The sequence below is a fragment of the Canis lupus genome, chromosome 26 (genome assembly GCF_003254725.2).
Source record: "Canis lupus dingo isolate Sandy chromosome 26, ASM325472v2, whole genome shotgun sequence".
NCBI classification, from domain to species: Eukaryota; Metazoa; Chordata; class Mammalia; order Carnivora; family Canidae; genus Canis; species Canis lupus.
In genome coordinates, this window is record NC_064268.1 from 1,885,866 (window position 1) to 1,908,595 (window position 22,730).

The 22,730-nt window shown below is 44.8% G+C and overlaps 1 protein-coding gene across 4 annotated transcripts in view; it reads left to right on the top strand.

Moving 5' to 3' along the window:
- Positions 1–22,730, top strand: part of RIMBP2 (RIMS binding protein 2) — a 225,363-nt gene that overhangs the window by 44,300 nt on the left and 158,333 nt on the right. For 3 of the 4 annotated variants that reach the window (XM_049101656.1, XM_049101658.1, XM_049101657.1), the window contains one exon: positions 6,161–6,294. The gene's annotated coding sequence lies outside the window, so the exon portion shown is untranslated. Of the gene's footprint in view, positions 1–6,160; positions 6,295–15,235; positions 15,327–22,730 lie in introns of all 4 variants that reach the window. The other variant, XM_049101659.1, reaches the window with a different exon arrangement.

Genomic DNA, 22,730 nt, shown 5'->3' on the forward strand with positions numbered 1-22,730 from the left:
TTCTCCGCATCCTCTCCAACATTTGTGGTTTCCTGCCTTGTTAATTTTCCCCATTCTCACTGGTGTGAGGTGGTATCTCATTGTGGTTTTGATTTGTATTTCCCTGATGGCAAGTGATGCAGAGCATTTTCTCATGTGCGTGTTGGCCATGTCTATGTCTTCCTCTGTGAGATTTCTGTTCATGTCTTTTGCCCATTTCATGATTGGATTGTTTGTTTCTTTGGTGTTGAGTTTAATAAGTTCTTTACAGATCTTGGAAACTAGCCCTTTATCTGATACATCATTTGCAAATATCTTCTCCCATTCTGTAGGTTGTCTTTTGGTTTTGTTGACTATTTCTTTTTTTTTTTATTTTTTTTTAAATTTTTTTTTATTTTATTTTTTTTGTTGACTATTTCTTTTGCTGTGCAAAACTTTTTATCTTGGTGAAGTCGCAATAATTCATTTTTGCTTTTGTTTCCCTTGCCTTCATGGATGTATCTTGTAAGAAGTTACTGTGGCCGAGTTCAAAAAGGGTGTTGCCTGTGTTCTCCTCTAGGATTTTGATGGACTCTTGTCTCACATTTAGATCTTTCATCCATTTTGAGTTTATCTTTGTGTATGGTGAAAGAGAGTGGTCTAGTTTCATTCTTCTGCATGTGGATGTACAATTTTCCCAGCACCATTTATTGAAGAGACTGTCTTTCTTCCAATGGATAGTCTTTCCTCCTTTATCGAATATTAGTTGCCCATAAAGTTCAGGGTCCACTTCTGGATTCTCTATTCTGTTCCACTGATCTATGCGTCTGTTTTTGTGCCAGTACCACACTGTCTTGATGACCACAGCTTTGTAGTACAACCTGAAATCTGGCATTGTGATGCCCCCAGCTATGGTTTTCTTTTTTAAAATTCCCCTGGCTATTCGGGGTCTTTTCTGATGCCACACAAATCTTAAAATAATTTGTACTAACTCTCTGAAGAAAGTTCATGGTATTTTGATAGGGATTGCATTAAACGTGTACATTGCCCTGGGTAACATTGACATTTTCACAATATGAATTCTGCCAATCCATGAGCATGGAATATTTTTCCATCTCTTTGTGTCTTCCTCAATTTCTTTCAGAAGTGTTCTATAGTTTTTAGGATATAGATCCTTTACCTCTTTGGTTAGGTTTATTCCTAGGTATCTTATGCTTTTGGGTGCAATTGTAAATGGGATTGACTCCTTAATTTCTCTTTCTTCAGTCTCATTGTTAGTGTATAGAAATGCCACTGATATCTGGACATTGATTTTGTATCCTGCCACTTTGCCGAATTGCTGTATGAGTTCTAGCAATCTTGGGGTGGAGGCTTTTGGGTTTTCTATGTAGAGTATCATGTCATCTGCGAAGAGGGAGAGTTTGACTTCTTCTTTGCCAATTTGAATGCCTTTAATGTCCTTTTGTTGTCTGATTGCTGAGGCTAGGACTTCCAGTACTATGTTGAATAGCAGTGGTGAGAGTGGACATCCCTGTCTTGTTCCTGATCTTAGGGGAAAGGCTCCCAGTGCTTCCCCATTGAGAATGATATTTGCTGTGGGCTTTTCGTAGATGGCTTTAAAGATGTTGAGGAATGTTCCCTCTATCCCTACACTCTGAAGAGTTTTGATCAGGAATGGATGCTGTATTTTGTCAAATGCTTTCTCTGCATCTAATGAGAGGATCATATGGTTCTTGGTTTTTCTTTCTCTTGCTGATATGGTGAATCACACTGATTGTTTTACGAGTGTTGAACCAGCCTTGTGTCCCGGGAATAAATCCTACTTGGTCATGGTGAATAATTTTCTTGATGTATTGTTGTATCCTATTGGCTAGTATCTTGTTGAGAATTTTTCTGAATTTATTCCTAATATTAAACAGCAAGAGCTGGACCTTCTTTCATGGTGGAAGGATTTATTTTGCACTCCATGATGAACATGTTTATGGGCAGAGCAGGTGGGCAGTGCTTTATGTTGTTTGGCATTTGAGGAAGCAGCAGTAAAAGGTGCATCAATAAATCATTGCTTTTCTTTCCCTATCTGCCCAAACAGCTCTGTTAATCAAAACTTTAAACAAAGTGATAGTTGAGCTCTCTATTCAATTTTGCTTCAGAGTCGTTAAAGTTGGTTATACACAAACTCTCAAAGGCATTATCTTGCTGGACCAGTTTTGAATTAATAATAATCATACTGCATATGTAACCAGATAGGGTAGTTCTTCGTGCTTTATCATCATTAACACATTCTCCAGTCAGCCTAGTGGGATGGAGAGACAGTGGAGCCACTTTGATGAGGGGGTGGGAGAGGACCAGAGAGCAAAGGGTAAAGGGTTTTTGAAGAAGTGGAGTCCCAGAGCCCAGAAAGACAAATGGAGGAAAAGAGGTGGATTTAGTACTTCTATGCTGAGAGCACCAACATTTGCTAAATGCTGAGAGGCTGGGTATAATTGTCCTACCTGATTTTTTTTCTTTTTTATAGAATTAGGAAATATTTTCATAACTTGCAAGTTATCATACTTCTCCATATTATTTTTTTATGTTAACCTTAACTATTCTCTGAGAGAATACAATTTATTAGAGGGACAAGACAGAGTGTAGGTTGGTGGCTGTAAGGCCTCAGGTGATTTGTTTCAAAATGAAGTAGTCATACATGTTCTTCTGCTGGGCAGGGCTCTCACTAGAGGTCTCTGTGCTTTGCTCCACTTTACATTTGGCCCATTTGATTGTGTGCCAAGACCTCCTCATGCTTTTCATTGCTTATTGCAGTCATTACCACAAGGTAGTAGGTGGACCAAAAATGTTACATTAGATGATTTTAGGAGACATGTAGATATTTTATAAAAAGACATTACTTGATAACTATTTGTTTCATGTAACTTAGAGAAAAGACGGAGCATATCAAGTGAGTTAATGTAATAATGTAAGATTTCTTTTGAAACAAGATTCATACATGAAGATTTCAGTGAGTTCCCAAAGTGGATGTAAGCATGCCTTTGTTTTTGGACCTCCAACTGCATGCTAAAATATAAAGTACATGCACACAATTTAAAAAGTTAATAATGGCTAAAGGTGTATAATACCAGCCATTTCCTACCCTGTCAACTTTTCACTAAAGAATTATCTAGCCCCAGATATCTGTAGTGCTGAGGTTCAAAAGTCCTGTGGTAGATGAAGTTTTAATTCTTTTAGACCCCACCCCAACCTACACATACAGTTAAGTTGCTACTTTAGTAAAGATAATAGTGAGTGTTTACATTGTTATTATGTATATATGATTAACTAGAAGCAATTAGTGATTGTAATTACATTTCTTTTTTTTTTTTTAAGATTTTATTTATTTATTCATGAGAGACAGAGAATGGCAGAGACATAGGCAGAGGGAGAAGCAGGCTTCTCGAGGGGAGCCTGATGAGGGACTTGATCCCACCACCCCGGGATCACGCCCTGAGCTAAAGGCAGATGCTCAACCACTGAACCACCAAGGCTTCCTTGTGATTACATTTCTTTCCTTGCATGGCTTTTTACTTTTCCTGAAGTTATTAATTACCTTATTTTTTATAGTGTCATTTGCAATCCATATACTGAAAATTCTTTCCCATTTTGACATATCAAAAACTTTCTCTAGTCTCCTTCTCACATGATACTTCGCTTGTAAAACTCTCTGTCTTCTTGCTCCAAACTGGTTAGTCAAGATTTGGGGCTCAACTATCACCCTGGAGTTTCTCTTTGTCATTGTGTAGTAGGATCTACTGTTTCTCAGATTCTATGGCTTTTTCTTTTAGGGTTTTCCTGCTTATTTTACTGCAACATATCCTCCAGTAATTTCCTAAGGAAGAATACATTGGAAGCAAATTTTATGATCCTTTACATGTATGGCAATATCTTTCCCTTGTCTTCCCATTAGATCAACTGCTTTTTGAGTATAGAATCTTCAATTGGAAATAATGTTCAATCTGATTTTTAAAGGCATTCTGCTGGCTTCCAAGATTGCTGCTGAGAAGTTTGATGCCCTAACCTTTAATTCCTTTTAAAAATTTCACTTTTTCTTTTTTTTTTTTTTTTTACTAAAAGTGTTCAAAATTTTCTCTTTATCATTTATCTTCTCAAATCTCATGATGCTCTTTGGTGTGGGTTTCTTTTCATCCATTTTGTAGCCTACTCATGAAATCCTTTAATATAGAAATTTTCATATTTCCTAAATTTCTGTACATTTTCTCTTTCTGGAAATCTTATTAGTAAAAGTTGAATGTCCTGGATTGACCTTTAAAATCTTTTTTCTTTTATGTTTTATATCATGTTGGGAGATTTCCTTAACCTCATCTTCTATATATGCCATTTAAGTCAAAATCCATTTAAGCAACTATCTTTTTCATATACAAGAATCCTTTTTGTCTCTCATTGCTCCTTTCATAGCATCTTGTTCTCTTTCTGTTTGTAAAGTTTTGCTTGGTTGCCTGCACTATCTCCTTCTTCTGCCTTTTATTTTTATGTACTTAGATTATAATCTTCCATATTGGAGGTTTTTTAATGTAGTGAGTAATCTTTGGTTGGTATTTGGTTTTGGACGAAGGTCTAGATGGCTTGGTAGATGCCAGTGTAGCTTGTTTGTGGGGGGCTCATTCCAGGGTAATTACAGGGAACTAAACATTTTGGGGTGGAGTTTCCTAATGTCAATATATGAATATATTGCTTATTATTATTATTTTCTACCAAAATGAAATTTCCAGGCTTCTGCCTAATTTGAGGGTCATGTGGGCAAATGCCCAACTATCTACATTATGCATGTGGTCTCGGGAGGAGTTGACACAGGCAGATGCTCATTATGGTGCCTCACTGCTCTGAGCTGTACTTGCTGCTCTGTGTCCTGACTCTCTCATTAAATGCCTCAGGAAATAAGACTCCAATCTCCTGTCTAGACATCTCCCCCTTGTATCTCGTCTGCACATCATTCTAAATCTTATTAAAGTCTAGCTTGAATAAAGTTATACATGCATGTTCTGGCCTCCCCTGTCAGACTGTGGGTCCTGGAAAGACTCAATCTTATTTATGTTTGGGTCTAACAACTGCCAGGAACTTGGTAGGTACTCAGAAAATGCTTGCTATATTGAAATAAATTGGATTTTGCTCATACAGACTGTTTTTCAGTTCCGAATTTCAGGCTGAAGCCCAAATTGCTTCAAAGTGTTCTTCCCCTACCCACATAGTTACTGTGGACACTGGACACTTAAAAATTTTGGGATAAAGCCTAAGATAAGTCAACTTATTTTATTCTGTGATTCTACAAAGTTTAAAAACATTAACAAAATAAAAGTACAAGAACTAGGGGCACCCCGGGTGGCTCAGCGGTTTAGCGCCGACTTCAGCCCAGGGCCTGATCCTGGAGTCCCCGGATCGAGTCCCACATCGGGCTCCCTGCATGGAGCCTGCTTCTCCCTCTGCCTGTGTCTCTGCCTCTCTCTCTCTGTGTCTCTCATGAACAAATAAATAAAATCTTTTTTTTAAAAAAGTACAAGAACTTTTGATATTTTGATTATTTATGTTAGTTGAAGGTCTACTGAAATGTAGGAATTTCTAATTTTTAAATGTTTGGTGGCAAGATGGGAATTCCTTGAGAGTTTGCTGCAAGCAGCTCATTGTTTTTTATCTTGATTTTTATTCATTAATTTGACTTATGGTAACACTTCTTGTAATCCACGGGACATCAGTCATATTTATATAATTAAGGATATGTATAGAGCAAGTCCACACAGTTTGTGGTCTCCATTCTATCCCTTGTTGCCATCAGCAGTGGCATGTCACCCTTAGAGAAGGAAGGATAATTAGCCTGACCCACAATTTCTCTTGGCACATTCAGGAGCATGGAATTTTACTCCAAGCAGGATGAAAGCTTTGTGTCAGGCTTTCATCCTGCTTGGATGTATTTTTGCACTATTCCACACCAGGAAACTTGGTGGAAGGGAAAGAAAGGTGTCAGGCTGGGAAGGCCACGTGTGAAGTCTCAGCTCTGTCACTTAGCCCTCTCAGTGCTATGAACTGGAAAGTGATAGTGTCTTCCCTGACTTTCCCAGCATCTGAGCCATAGAGGAAGCTGAAAGAGGCAGAAAAGCCAACTTATAAGCCATTCTTTTGTGATGGAAGATCATACACTTTTTTTTTTTTTTTACAGTTTAAAATGACTCATCATACCTGAAGCCTGTTTGTCCAGAAGACACATTTGATCAGATCCAGTCTTTGGAAGACCCATTCTGAAATCTCCCACTTTGTGTCCTGAGACTAGGAACCCAGCGGTAGAACTTTGTGGTGAGTTGTCCTTTCTTCCTTCTGAGGTTCTATCTCCCTGTGCCAGTTGGGGGTTGTATCCATCACTTCCTTGTTTAATGGTCTATTCAAGACATGTTTATCAGTACCAGCTGTATGTCAGTTAGCTGAGAAGAGCTGAATGGTGAATAAAACAACTGTCTGTACTCTTGTGGAGATAGCAGTGTCATGAGTGAATGGCAGTGCAAAGGCCCAGGGGCAATAAAGGGCTGAATGCATGAAAAGTGGTTGTTTAGATGCAAATTGGGGAGAGGAGGCCAGGGCAGGCATTCACAACCTTATAGGCTATGGATATGGGTTTTAAATCTTATGAGCAGTGGCCAGATAGCAGTGGCATATTTTAAGTAAGAGAGTGACATGATCAAATTTGCCTTCTAAAATGATTATATTAAATTTTGCATGGGGATGAAGGGAGTGTAGTAGCAAGGAGCATTCGGAGGCCACCATGTAGTCTGGATGCATAGCCGTGGTGCCTCAGACCAGGGCATTAGCAGTGGAAGTGAAGGACACTGGAGAGCTTCTAGATGCATTGGGGCAGTAGGATTTGCCAGTTGCTGTGATGGGCTGGATGGGCAGTGGGGTGAGAAGGGGTGATAAACATGGCTTTCAGATTGCTGGCAGAGATGACATAATGGAGGGGAAAGCCCCACTTCCTCAGATGAGAAAGATCGAAAAAAAATCAGGTTTATGGGTAAGATTCAGATTCAGTTTTGGACCAAAGCTCAGTTTTGAGTTTGAGCTACACCTAAACATGAGGCAGAGTTCAGGAGAGAACTCAGGGCTGGCTTACTCATTCTTTTACTCACTATTTGGTTTGAGAGTTCTTGTGTTGAAGCATGATTTAAACACAAGGCAGTGATTTACACAATATGATCATGAGATGACTTTACGGGGTAAGAATAACAGTTGCTTCTTTCTGCAAAAGGCTTTTGTGTGGCAAGTGGCTGCCTAGGCAGTGGTTGCTATGGTTGTTAGTCAAGCATTTTGTGCATTTAGCAGAAGGTGAACCATGTGAACTTTTGATGCCCCTGCCTAGGTGTGGTATTGGGGTTGGTCCTGATAAAACAATGGATCGGAGTCTCATAAACAGGATGGTGGTGATGATGATGGTTATGGTAGTGATGGTGATGGTGGTAGAAATCATAGTGATTGTGGTAGGGCTGGTGATGATGTACCACTGGACTCAGCCAGTATGTGTTCAGTAGATTTAAGTTCACACCCAATCCCCTGATTTCTATTTTATGTGTTCATTTTTCTGGCAGGAGGCAGAAAGAGTCTGTGTGTGAAACTCAGCTGTTTCAGATATAGGATATGTTCTTGGTAACCATTTGTTCTCATTACTACGGAGCCAAAAACATTTCATCATTCACTTAGTAAATGTAGGGCCCTTGGAGGTGGGAATATGCCTAGAAAATATTTCAAAAACCCTTTCTCTTTCATCATTATCTATATAACAGTGTCTGTTTCTTCAGTGGATATCATTTATAATGAGAGATGTTTATCTGCATGCCTTCAACAGACAAATTGTGTCATTAAGAATACTTTCAAAGAGGATGTTCTGAACTGAGTGATGTAGGTTATTACTGGTGTAAAATTCTTTCAAATTCATTTATTTTACATGGCCTATGAGGCCCAGAAGTCACTCTGTTCTCTTAGGGGTAACAGGCAGATTATTTCAAGAGCTTAATACTTTTTTGAATTTTTTTTAAATTTTGGTTGTTCTGGGGTTGAAAGCTACAGAGAGGAGTGATATGCCTGTGTGTGAATCTTTCCTATATTTGGAATGGGCTGATCTTTTTAATTTTTTCTGATAGATTGTTGGCTGCTTGGGATTGCAGATGCATCATTAAGTTATTGCATTTAAATTTAGCTCTTGTTCTCACTCTGGAAGGGAATGGAATGTTTGAATTATTTCACCACGAAGGGAGAGCAATTAGAACATAGATCCTCATGACTTTTTGAAACAGGAGGTCTGGTCAGTGAGCCTAAGTGAGGGCTGTGCATCTGACTCAGAGGAGGAGATTCGCTGAGAGTTTCTTCAGTCTGCAGGAGGTTAAAATGGCCTTAAACATACCTGAACCATTGCCAGGGTTTGGGCTCTCCGAGGGCAGCATTTTACATATAAATCTGTAGTGGTCTTTGCTCTCAATACTGGCAATTCCATCCTTCAAACAGGAGTTGGGGCTCCTCTGTGTGAATAAATCATTAAAATATTTATTCCCTGAGCTGGGGGGAAGTTATGTCACCAATGATACTTGCACAGAGGTTGAATTTGTGTCAGCATCTTAAAAATCATATTCCTTTGTCAGATGTTAAGGGCAGGAGGTGCTTGTTGGAGTCTCATGTCACGGGGTGTGGAAAGTGAAAAGCTGATACCGTGTAGGATGTTCCCATTCCTACCCCGTCAGCAATCGCTATAAACAATCGGGTGTCCCCCTCTCTGGATTTGCAGACTTGCTCCAATGTGAACACAAATACACACATAGACGCAGTGTCTTGGTATATGGACAAATATGTACACACAGAGTGGGGTCTGTATGGATGTGTGTACACGCATTTATGCATACGTGTGTCCAACTACATACATACTCTGCCCTGAGATTTTTACAATCAACTTTTCATGACTCAAGCAGTAAATTGATACATTTGATTTGTAAAAACTCAAGTGTCTTTTTACTCTCTCCATTTTACTGAGTTAACCACTGTCAACAATTGGGTCCTCTGGACACTTTCCTACATATTTACATGTGTATGTGTGTGTGCAGCCACAGAAAGTCTGTCATAATTTTGTATGTGCTTTAAAGAAAACCATATGGATTTTATGCAGATTAGCATTTTTCTGTTTTTAGAATATTTCACAGAGATCTTTCCATATTAGTATATTAGCATGCTACATCATTCTTTTAAAGTTTCTGCATATTATCTAGTGGTATTCCTATGCCATAGTGTCTTGGCTTAGTCCTTCCAGAGCAAACCTGGGATGGGGATTCAAGTCAAAGTGGCTTAGTTGCATCAGAAAGGATGAATACTTAACATTTACATCAACATGAATGCAATTGGAGGGTATTATGCTGAGTGAAGTAAGTCCATCAGAGAAAGACAGTTATATGGTTTCACTCATATGTAGAAAAGAAGAAATAGCACAAAGGATCTTGGGACAAGAGAGGGAAAACTGAATGGTAAGTCATGAGAGAGGGAGAAAAACCATAAGAGGCTCTAAACAAATAGGTTGCTGGAGGGGAGGGGTCTGGGGAAGTGGGATACCTGGGTGACGGGCACAAAGGAAGGCACGTGATGAGATGAGCACTGGGTGTTATACACAACTGATGAATTATTAAACAATACATCCTGAAACTAATGATGTACTATATGTTGGCTAATTGAATTTTAAAAAATAAAAGAGTTCACATAAAAGTCAGACAGGAGGGCCTAAGTAATATCAAGACCTATGAGGTTCCCATACAGGACCTCTTCAGATTATTCTAAGCCTCAGTACCATGTGCTGGTTCAGGCCAGATTCAGAGACAATAAAAATTATTGTTAAATAGAAAAAAACCCAAACCAAAAACCAATGTAGCTTAGTTGCAAGGTGATGTCTGGAAACTTTGGGAGGGCAGCAGCGTTAAGGGGGAGAAGCCAAGCAACGATGGGAGGAAGTCAGCGTAGGGCATGCCATCCAGCTGGTGTTCACTGTGGATAGAGGGGCTCTCCCGTCCTGTGGAGGGGCCCCTGGAGATAGCCAGGCACACCCTGGACTCACCCTAGTTGAAGGATGAGGGTCTGGGGTGTTTATCCACTGCCAACACCCTGCTGCTATTGGTGAGGTGGACTTCCAGGTGCATAAACGTTCAGTTCTTGTTTGCCTGCAGGTGTTGGTGGTGTTACTATGCATGGAGTTAACAGTAAGGGACACTGTGTGGTCTGCCCCTGCTGCTGAGTGCCTGACATGCTAGCCTTTATTAACATGCATATAGTCAACTAACTGTGATCAGTTATCTAGCCACAACCCTAATCACGTGTAAGTATTACCAGCAGTGCTGCAGCAACATCTTCATCCACACTTACCTGTGTACATGTTATTCTAGGACATGTGCAAAGGTGCATATGTTTGTACATGCATTGAAATACATAGAAAAGTTGAAATTTAAAACGAGGAAAATGTGTGTATTTTCATCATAATCTGCTTTTTTACTTTTTATTTATTTTTTAAGGATTTATTTATTTATTTATTTATTTATTTATTTATTTATTTGAGAGAGAGGGGGTGGAGAGCAGATGGAGAGGGAGCGAATCCTCAAGCAGACTCTGTGCTGAGTGCAGAGCCCCACCTGGGGCTCAATCCCAAGACCTTGAGATCACAACCTGAGCCAAAATCAAGAGTCGGATGCTTAACTGACTGAGCCACCAGGTGCCCCATAATCTGCTTTTTAAATTCAGTCATGCATTACTAATCTACTCAGTTGCAGGGACTGCTCCATATTCATGCGTGCGTGTGGACTAACCTCCTGACTGTGTACATACATCATAGGTGTTCAGTCAATATTTGTTGAAGCCAGGAGTCATTGATGTGGGAAGGAAATGACCTATTTGTATCTTGGAAGATTGGCCTACACCATCTGTTCTTTAACTGCGTCTTGGATAAGTGGTATTGCTCCTTCCTCCTGGGGTTGCTCAGAGCTGGGAGCTCTTGCAACAGCCACTGGGGTTGGAGAGGGAGCAATTTTGTCTTCTCTGCCTCTGGGGAGCATTTTCTCTGGATGGGTCCTGGATGAGCTGCCAGGCCATGGCTGTCGGGTTGGTGATGGCAGTGCCTCAATCCAGCAGCCAACCCAGTATTTCCAGAATGTTCTACAGGTTACAGAATAGACAAAAACAGGCAACGGGACCCAAGTACAGTCCTGTATTTCCTGGGAAAAATATAATTATTTTTTAGAAAAAAAATGTAACTATCACGTAACCAATAGTTTCATGGTGGCAATATAAAATTTCCTTTTTCAGTATCTTTATGTCCATAAAACATATATTCTTGTTTAAAGAAAAAGAATAAGTTAATAGTTGGTACACAGAAATGGAAAAACTTGTGATGTCTGGGTAAGTGCCTTGTGAGCTGCACGGCCCCCATGCCCCAGGACCACGCCAGACACATCCCTCAGACATTGCCGTCCACAAGGTTCCAGGCCTCGCTTATGGTCAGGGCTTCAGGACAGACTGTCTTGGCATAATGTTGTTTGTGTGGAAATGTCTAGGCAAAACGGCTCTTAATGTCATTATTCTTCATGACTAACACAATTATGTATCTTAAATTCCATTTCTTTCTTCCTTCCTTCCTTCCTTCCTTCCTTTCTTTCTTTCTTTCTTTCTTTCTTTCTTTCTTTCTTTCTTTCTTTCTTTCTTTCTTTCCTTTTTAATAGACAACTCAAGATGGAATGGGCTCTGTTGATACCAAAATCTTAGTGCCAATTACAGTCAAACAATCACTGGTGCTGCTCTGGGCCTGTCAGGGCATGTATGTGATACTGACGTACCTTCTGTGTGCTTGGCCCGTGCAGTAATGGTCCTCGGCTGGCCTGCAAGGGCAGTGAAGAACAAAAGGGAGTGCAAATATGTTTGGCAGGGGCTTCAGGAACTTCTATGAAGCTCACAATTTCAGCTCTGGCATATGGGTCTTGATAGCGTCTGTTTCACTCTGGTCTCTTGGCAAATCCAGACCCTGCAATGAAGATTACTTGGCTCCTTTTTTCCTACAGAGTAGAGAAAGGAGGCTGTGGATGTAGCTAAAAGGTCTTTGGGGGCACTCTGCCCTGTGCTATTGTATTTATCAGAGAGACTTAATGACTGGTAGAGTTGAAGAGAGAGTAGTGTTAACTTCAGGAATGGCTTGATCCAGGAGCTCAAACAATGTTTTGGGAATGAATGTCTGTTTCCTCTGTGTTGGCTTCAGTTTTCATAAGAGCCCCTCAATCAAGGACTTAGAGTTCACAGGCCTGGTGCTATTTCCCGACCATCTTGACACATCTACAGTTAGGCTCAAGAAAGGTAGGCAGAACTTTGTACCATCACAGTGTGGGCTTCCTACTTTGTGGTCATGAAGGAGATCCCCCCAAAGTCTATTACCTTAACACTCATCTTTAAGAAGTGCCATTTCCTGAATCCCTGTGATCAAGTTCAAGAGTTTCCAAGTTCCTCTAAGGTTCTCTGTGGAAAAGGGATCATGCTCCCTCTTTATTGTCAGGCTACCTCTTCCTCCTGCATAGCCATTTTTGCTGCGGCACACCTCTCCAGCCAGCCAGCCTGCACTTGTAGGTCCCAGGGATCTGGGTTTGTAGGTTCCCATGTGCTCACTGGGCTGCCTTGGGTGGTCCATTCTGGATCCCATGGAGGTCTGCTATGGGCTGAACTGAATTCTCACAAAGATGTTGGAGTCCTAATGCCCAAGACTTCCAAGCGAGCACAGTGTATGACTATATTTAGGAGAGAGGATCTTTTTAGAGGTAATCAAGTTAAAAAGAGGTCATTTGTATAGAACCTAATCCAATCTCAAGGACTGGTATCCTTATGAAAGGGGAAGTTTGGCTACACAGACAGACATGTGCATGAGAACACCATAGGAACATGAAAGCAGAGACCATACTGATGTTGCCATGAGCCAAGGAACGCCAAGGACTGCTGGCCATGACTGGAATGCCGGGAGACGGGCCTGGACCAGACTCTGGTCCTCAGGCCTCCAGAACTGGGACATAACACATTTCTGTTTGTGGAGCTGTGTTACGGCAGCCCTTGCACATGAATGAGGCTCTGGTGCCAGCAGCATGATCTAATTCCATCTCAAGAAGAGGAAATTTCTAGCAGAAGCAATGGGAATGTGAGGCCCAAGGAATTGAGGGGGCAGGTGTAAAGGGATGGTCCCTCTGTGTGGTCCTGCCCGGAGGAATCTGCTCAAACCACTGGTGTTGGTCTTTGGGTCCCTTGGCTCAAGACCTAAGTTCAAGGGGCTGGTGTTCAGTCAGCAGGATGTGGCTGGAGAAGCAAGGGTGAGGCACCTCCACTGCCATTCTCAGCAGAGCCTTTGAAGCACAGCCATGGTGCGGGGCTAGAAGGAAGGTGAGTGGAGCCCCACAGTCCTGTAACCCTGTTGTCATGAGGACCCGGGAGCCTTTTTCTGTTTTCCTGCATTGAATCACCAGGGTCAGGGGGCAGATTGCAGAGAAATGCCATCATGTTGTGTGTGGCCGTGAGTGGGGCCCATGATACCTCCAAGAGCCGGGGTAAAGAGGGTTCCATCCCACAGTGTGCTACCCACAGGCCGCCTCCTTAGTGATGCTGTCTGGTCACCATGTCTAGCCCTCAGTAGTTTTGGATCTGCAGTCCATCCAGGGCTTTTGCCCTGTCACCAATTAGTAACCAGGCAACAGCGCATTTGCTACCGCAGATGCCGTCAGCAGGGCCCAGCCAGCTGCCAAGTACCAACAGAGGGGCCTTGGGTTCTGAGAGGAGACTCATAAGGGAACATGACCACTGGTGGAGCTTAATGTTTAACCTGTGGCCGCGGCCTGCGTCTGGTTCCCATGACCACGCAGCGTTGTTAGATGGACTAACTATCCACTCCAGAAACAAGTGGCCATGCATCTCCCACCTCACATTAAAGCATCCCAGGTGCCTTGATCCAGGACGACAGCTTTCTAAAACCTTCCCTTCATCTCGTTCCATATCGGGTCAGTATGGGTTGACTCCTGTGCATGAGCTCCACTCTGCAAATGAGAGGTTTAGGGTTCTTAGGATGATGTGGAGGATCCCATGGTAGGTAAAGGGCCCCATCAGCTTGGTTCTGGGAGAGACAGACGCACACAGGCTGCCCATCATGAACCACAGCGATTCGTTTTGTGCAGTGAGTAGCCCATTTCATGGCACTCTATGCTACCAGAAAGTATGTCTGTCCATCTGTCTGCCTGCGGTTTGTGTGACCTGCTGGGACATACACTCCATGAGGGCAGGGGTACTGTCTTGTTCCTCAGTATTTCCAGGAATGGGAATGTTGCTCTGACACATAGTGAGCACAGAAGCTTGTTGAGTAATTGGGTGACAGATTGAACATGTACGAACATACCGGAAGACGTACTTCTTTTTCCAGTTTTGTCAATTTGATGCCATGATCTGCAAGTAGCTTCCTGCTAGGTAATTATGTTTTCAAACATTGTAACTGTCTCAGCAACAAGCCTGTGAACTTGTGGCTTTTAGATAGAAACTCCTTTCTGGTGAATGTCTGAGGTGGAGGCTCAGACTCCCTGCCTCCGCACCTCTGCAGATGGGCTGTGTGTCACCCTGACACTGGGTGTGACTTGCGGGTCTCCTACACCCTGTTCATGTACAGCCTTCCACACAGCTCCTGTTGCTGGGATTCTCACTTTAAGGTCATTTACATTATGAAGTATAAAAAAATATTTCTATCTCCATGCTTTCGGAGAAAGCTTTATACTTTCAGTCCTTTGTGAAATCCCATCACCTTCAGGATGTTTTTTCAAACGTGTCCACCCCGGGGTAGGCAGAGAGCTGCAGCTCACGTTCCCTGGGATGAGGATCGCCTGCTGAACACACCCCACACTGGGGAAGTGTAGGACGGAAAAGCTAAGAGAAGAGGAGAGGGCAGGTGGGCGGGGAGTTCCAGTCACTACCCAGAAGCTGTCCTGCTCTGCAGAGACCATCCTACCCTCATGAGATCTGTGACTTGGGAAACTCTATGCCCATTTTACTTAGAGTGCTTCTTGCTAGGAATAATAGAAACTTCATTCAGCGTGGCTCAAACAGGGAAGAATACTTTGGGAGACACAGGGGAAGGAAGTCCAGGTTCGGCACAGGCCTCCAATGAGGTCCATTACATCACCTATTGGTTCCCCCTGTTTGTTGCTCTCCTTCCTGCCTTCCACAGGGCTGGCTCTATCCTGACATCTATGCTCCCAGGAACTGCAACGCGGTAGCTGTGATGGGCTGCCCTCTGCACATCCACCCCCCAGATAAAGGTATGTTCAAATCCTAAGCCCCAGCCCCGTGAATATACCTTATTCAGAAATAGAGTCCTTGCCAACATAATGAAGCTGTAACTTAAGATTGGGGCAGGCACCAAATCCAAGGACTCATATGTTCTTAAGGTCATGCAAAGACACAGAGACAGGGTATTTATCTCTGTTCAAGTGGATAAGTAGAGATGAGATGGAGTTTTGGGTTTCAATGGATGGCTAGCCACAACTTTTGTTTTCAGGTAAGGAACAGTCAACTCAGTCTGACTTAAGCAAAACAGGGTATTTATTGAAGGAATGATTTTAGGAAAGGTTGGATTCAGAGACTGAAGTGGCATCATCAGGATTTATAATCTCTTTCCGTTTCCTGCCCCACCTTCCTTCTGTACCAGCTGCCTCTCAGCACACTGTTCCCATGTGGTGGCCACTAGCAGCTCTAGGCTGACCTCTTATCCTTGCAAACTTAAGTGGGAAGAAGAAGCTGTTTCTTACTGATGCTTCAACAGAAGTCCCAAGATCGTCCCTGATGGGACATGCTTGGCAATCAATCTGAGACATAGTCTGTTCCTTGAACAATTATTTGGCTGAGGACAGGTGGCACTTTGGCTAGGCTGGGGTCATGTCCCCACTGTGGATTGAATAGAAGAACAGAAAATTCCCAGAGGGAAATTGGGATATTAGAACCAGAAGGATTGGGAATGCATGCAGAGCAAACCAAGACAGATTCTTCATAGAAATAAATACACCGGGTTGGGTGACCAAGAAGGGCTTCCCGGAGGAGGACTAGAGGCCCAGGAGAAGAGGGAACAGTTCAGTTATCAGACATTACACAGCTCCTGCTCTGTATACTGTGGAAGATTTAGGAAGGAGTAAGGCATATTCATTCATATCAGAATGAATCTGATATGGTAAGAAGGCCATATGGGTTCAGAAAAGTGGTAACCACTCATGCCACTGGCACAGGAAGAAGGTGGGTAGCCAGCATGATCGTTAGGGATGGTTAGAGCAGGGAGTTGGAAACCTAGGGGTTTGGAAGATAGATAATAATTTCATTTGTTTCACAAACGTCTATCTATGAGGATCACCACCTCCATGACCTTTTCCCTATCTGTTCAGCATCTTTCCTACCACTTACAATACAATTCTATGTTATTTACCATTAACGTGTTAAGTCTATTTGAGAAAGAAACTGTGTATCACCAGACTGAGTGGGACATCTTGCTAGAAATACAAGGTAAAAAAAAAATAGTTAAAATCAACACAAGGAAGCCAACATGGTTACTCAGATCCAGCTGGATTCTGGTTACTGAGATCCAGTGCACGGCTTCAACCCAGATGTTACAGAGTCAAATACGTTTCAGCTCCAACAGAGTCCTCCTCATTGAAAAAAATAAATAGTAGAGAGACTATAAAAATAAGCAGCACATGCTGTTTATCTGTAAATCAATGATTAATGAAGTGTGTACCTGAAAACACGTTGGGTACAGAGAAGGAGCCATCCCATCCCCGCCATATGCCTTTCCTTTGGTGAAGGGGGGTATGGCTCTCATTTCAGCTGAAGGTTCGGGAAAGTGGGCAAAGAGGGCTCTTAGCCATGTCAAGCATTTAGGTGAATATGTAGGTTCTGACATTCACAGCAGGTGCCTTCCATCCTCAAAAGTCTACAGATAGACCCAAGTCCTGAATTAATAGGATTTGCACAAATTCAATTATTTCTTCAGAGCACGCACAGCTTATGTTGTCTGGACAGCTCAGAGATATTGTCCAGGGGTTAGAAAAATGTGGACTTATTAACTGATCTGTAGATCTCTGAGTCTTTTTGGAACTTTAAGAAGCTCACAGATACCTAAAGCAATTTTGCAAATGAAGAATTAATGATGTTCGCGGGGCCCTTAGTTAGCAGTTTCTTTGCCCATCGCAGTATCAGCCATGGGGCTTAATCTATTGTCCAAATAATCATTCATGCCTCTTATAATCAGCACTCAGTGTTTCCTCTTAATTACATCCACTGCTTCTTTAGCCAGGTCAACACAAAAAGTCCGAGAAAATCAGGTTAAATGTTAGACTGTTAATTACCCTTTAAAAAAGAATGGATATGTCATTGGGAACATCTTTCACCCAGGGCTGGGCCCTGCTTGGGTGGGTAATATGAAGACCTACTCTTGTAGGGACATTAGGAGGTCCTTCCTGGCATTGGCCCCCTCTGTCGGCAGAGGTGCAGACCTGGGATAACAGAGGACAGACCAGAGAGGGCATCTCCTCGATTCGCCACACCCCCCCCAGGGCAATGGGGGAGAGACGCACGGATGGCTTGCACCCACAGTTCTTCTGGGACAGATGAGCCTCCAGGGCAGTGGTGTCATATGCAGGGGGTGCTGAAAGTTTGCGAGGGCCGGCCCACAACTCTCTGAGTTTCTCGATTCATGAGACTCAAGGGAAGCAGACTCTACCCTGATGCTACAGACAGAATATGTGGCCTGGGCCAGCTGCCAGGTGCCTTCTGCCCCTCTAGATGCTGTCAGAGCCATATGTATGGCCTGGGTCAGTCCAGTCAGAGCAGCTTTGGGGATTGTTGCCACGCTGCCATAAAGGTATACTCCATCTCCTGCTGGATGTGGATGAGAAAGCTGAAAATGCCTGGATCTATCAGCAGCTAGCCTGGAATCATGTGGGGAGTGAGGTATGGAAGCCAGCTCTGAGGAAGGCAGCCTCGACCCATGGGAAGAAACTGAGCATTGTTATCCAAGCCACTTGATCTAGCCCTACCGGAAGCCCTTTGCTGTTGCTCTTAGCAACTTAAGATGTCATAACCAACACACACGAGACTGCCGACCTCTTGCCTATGGCACACATCTCTGATTCTCCACGTGCTCTTTCCTGCCAAGCCTGGTCTCAGCCTCTGAATCCTCAGTGCTGTGCTCTAGGCAGTCTGTAGCATTAAGTCAAGCTGACACAGGATGAGACCTGTCACTTCTGCCCACAGATGGAACTGGTACATCCTTAGAGCCAGCGTGACCGAGCTTGTATTGAACTCCTAGCTCATACCCCAGGGCAGTGTTTGCTAGGAAAAAACAGTGTAGTCTGGTGAAGGGAGACATGCTATCTGCACGTGGACAGACCTGGATTCAAATCCTGGTTGCATCTCTTACCAGCTACGGGATGAGGGCTTAGGCTTCAGTGTCCCTGAGTCTCATGTCCCTTCATGTTCACAGATGGGGTTTTGCTCTTCCTTTGGAGGAGTTCAGTGCAGCAGAGCCTGGAAAGGCCTCGAGGCCAGGCCTCCCTCCCAACTCCGCGAGTAGCAATGGGGTCCTAGCACCCCAGCCTTGGGCGGGCAGCTGACACCAGGTCTGGGGGACCAGAGTCCATAAGAGCTACAGTCCTTCCCTACTGGGCAGGGCTTTGTCAAGTTCTCTGTGGCCTCCATGCTGGAGAAGAGCTGCCCCTTCTTTGCTTCTGCTTCTTCTGGTCCTGTTTCCTGTCCAGCTCTTTGCCTGCTGCTTCCTGGAGATATAGAAAGAGTGTGACCTTGTCTTCCCACCTGAGCGTGCTCTGCCCTGCATGAACCAGGCAGGGCAGTTCCTAGGCCTCTGCCTATCTCATTCACTGCTGCCTGGAATAGCACCTGGGTCATACAAGACATGTCCCAGGCCTTGACCGACTGGTGGATGGATTTACTGTGCCCGTTTCCTTAGATGTTAACACCTGAGGTTTAATGGATTTAACAATCTTGATGGGCACTGAGGGGGGCACTTGATGAGATGAGCACTGGTTGTTATACTATATGTTGGCAAATCGAACTCCAATAAAAAGATATACAAAAAAACAAGAGACACTAAAAAACAACAACAACAACAATCATGCTCATCATACAAGACTTGAGAACAAAAGGGTGATGCTCAGTAGATGCCGTTGTAGCTATTATTCTGGTAATTCTGCAACAGCATCAGCCACAAGCCCTACTGATGATGGTGAGAGCCAGAGATGGCAGTGAAGGGATGGAGATGGGGCAGCTGGTGAAAGGGACCGATGTGCACATGCACACGTGTATGCGTGTGTGTGCATGCATATGTGTGCATGTGTCTGGTCCTCTTCAGACATCTGGTATGGAAGAGGACACCCTGGACGGCTGCCAACCTGTCCTATGGGACACGTGTAGGGTATCTGGTCTGTAATCGTAGACATCCTCTGCTCTTGGACATAGAGCACAGTCTGTAGGCCCCTTTAAAAATTCAACATATTTCTGCGTGTGTGCACCTGAGTGCTTCCCTCTCCCGACAGGTAGTAAGATTCACGCCTGCCAAAGGGGAGACATCAGATGCCTTTGTCCAGAGCCCAGGGTCGGGGACAGCTTCAGGGACGGGATGCTCACCTGTGGGGCCTCCCGGCCTCGCTGTTCTGGATGCGTCCACAGGGTCTTGCAGCCACGTGGGCAGAGGTTTGAAACCCATGCTCCTCCCCTCGGGGAGATGCCTATTGCTGGGCACGAAAAATGGTGTTCCCAGGATTTATTAGGCTTCTGTGTGCAGTTCCCCACCTAGACCCCTGTGTCGTGTTCCGTATGCTCAGGCAACACACGTGCCTCCCTGCACCCCTCTCTCCCCCTCCTGTAATGACACACAAGTCCCTGTACCTCCTGTTCATGCTCCCCCGGAGCGTGTTGCCTTGTGGATTGCAGCTAGGAGCTTGCTGTGTTGTCTCCTGGACACATGGTGGGGGAGGCACGGTGTTTTCGGAGGCCCCGCTGGCCCTGTCCCCACGCTGCCCCAACACTCTCCCGACGGATTCCTTCAGGTCAGCCCCGAGATGCAGCCTCTTTCCACCCAGGTGCCCACAGATATGGTCTTCTGAAGGACTGCCACTTGCCCCAGGCGGCTGGAAACATGGAAGCCCTGTCTGCCCGTGGGGAGCTGGTATGTTCATGCCAGAGGTGGGCGGGGGCCTTCTGTGAGCCCCTCGGGGTTCGCCAAGGCAGAGATCGGAGAGGGCTGGAGCAGGAGGCCCTTGTGGTCATCGGGGTCAGTGCTAGGTTCTGGAATGGTGGAGGGGAAAAGGGAGGACTCGGTGCCGTGGTGAGCGAGAAGGAGGCCGTCCCACCACGAGCCTGGCCCGCCAGGACAGCCCTCCTGCCCTTCATCTTACACAGCTTCCTCCAGGTCTTTCCAAACTGTCCGGGTTATGTTCTGTGGTGGAATGCACAGGTCTTGGACGGGTCTTGCACACCTGTGTGCGTGCAGATCACCTGTGCCATTGCAGTGGGGTGGGGTGGGGGGCGGTCAGAGGTGCTGCTACTGCAGGTGTAATCAGGGAAGAAGGCTCAGGAGATGGACTGGGAGATGTGGGACCCAAAGCAAACTGATGAGCATGTATTCTCCTCAGAGGCATTTGGTGTCTCGTTGCAGAAAACAAGGTGACAATCAGAGTCTAAAATAATCATGTGCTGTTTATTAGAAATGGCCAGGGCTGGTTGCCAAGGCGGCCAAGCCCATGATGCTCTCAGGCATCAGGACACCTCCCGGGAGGCTCTGCTTCCTCATGCAGCTTGCAGGCAGGCTTGGTGTGTAGGCGAAGCGGGGCAGGAAGTACGTGTCTCTCCTCTGGGAACCCTGGCTGGGGTGGGGAGGGGGGCTGTGCACAAAAGAGCTCTCTCCTCTAGGCCCACAGCTGCCATTCCTGCAGGCCCACTGGCGAGACCGGCTCCTGGCTGGTGATGGGAACTTGGATTTTGGGAAGGTCTTCACCATCTCCTAAATGAAAAGAGGGACTCATTGTGTCCAGACTGTACTTAGCATATGGTCCGTCCTGACCACCTGCTTTCCCTTGGGCAGTCTGGAATTTCAGATGTGCCAGGTAAGGGGTTCCAATGTGACCATCCCCCCCAAAGGTCCTGGGGCTGCATCTCTCGAGGTGCATCTTCCCTGCATCTTCCCTGGTGCAGCTCCTCACGTATTGTCACAGTTGAACATGACTCCATTGGGAGAAGATTCTGGAAGCTTTCTCTGACTTCCCTCACACTTGGCCCCATGCACCTTTGCCTGTTGCTGATTTTGCTCTGTGTCCCTTTGCTGTTAGAAGTCACAGCCATGAGCCCAACTGTATGCCGAGTTCGGTGAGTCTTGCTGGGGTTCTCTGTGCCCCAGGGTGGTCTCCACGACCCTGACACAGGGCTTCTTTTCATTTGTGGAGGAGCTGGCTCAAATCATTTCTGGTGGGGATTTGTACATGGCAGAGAATCTGGCCTACAGTGACCCGTGCCTTCTGGACCTGACGGTTAGCCCAAACCAAGCAGATAAGGGAGTGGGAGAAAAGGCGGCACCTTATAAAAAATCCAAAATGATTTTTTTAAAGTTATATAAGTGTAGGGCACCTGGGTGGCTCAGTTGGTGAAGCGTCTGCCTTCAGCTCAGGTCATGATCCCAGAGTCCTGGGATCGAGTCTTGCATGAGGCTCCCTGCTCAATGGGAGCCTGCTTCTCCCTCTCCCTCTGTCCCCATACCCCCACTCCTCTGGCCTCTCTCTCTCTCTCAAGTAAATAAATAAAATCTTTTTAAAAAGTTACTTAAATGTAGATGAAAAAAAAAATCCTCCCCTGGCCAACTGAAATACTCCTTGGGCCACACTTGAGCCTCTGATGACCTGAAGGTGAGGCCAATGGCACCTGCTCTCCAATTGGGACAGACTTACCAGTCATCCAAGGCAGGTGCTCTACTCACCTGTCTTCTCTGGTCAAGTGATGTGACCGTGCTCAATGGCCAGAGGTGCAGTGTGACCTGTCCTAGCCCCCGCCCTGTCGAGCTGTCTCTGGAAGACTCTGGTGAACACCTGATTACTGAGGGTCCCATAGCCTTTTTGGGAGGGATCTCCCAGGACTGTCCAGGAGAGGACTTCTCAGCGGACACACCAGACTGGCTTTGGGTACCAGATGGCATCCAAGGACAACCTTCCCCGACTTCCTTCTTCCTCTGGTTTGGAGTCATCCCTCAGAAGAGCCCTATATGTTGAAGAACTTCTCATCCAGAACATGTAAGGAGCTCATGGGTAGGCAATGGGCAGACACGCATCCTATGTCTGGTTTCCCAGGCACGAGCTCTTCATAAAGTGTGCAATTCATGGCATTTTGAGCAGGAATCCAAGACTTTCTATCGTGTGTGCTAGGGCTAGAATAGAGGTGTCTCAGGAAAGGTGGTCAGATGCAGTCCCAGACCAAGGGCCTTCTAAATCATGACTGTGTAAACCTCCTGAACTTCCCACAGCACCCTCCCCCACCCCAGCAGTAAATCCTGCCTCTTAGGGGGTGGCTTTGCTGCCAGCACTGTTAATATCTATAATTTATAACTACGGTGAGGGCCTGGATCTGGCAGCCACATCTTTCAGCTGAGGACCAGAAGGCAGCATTGAGGATAAATA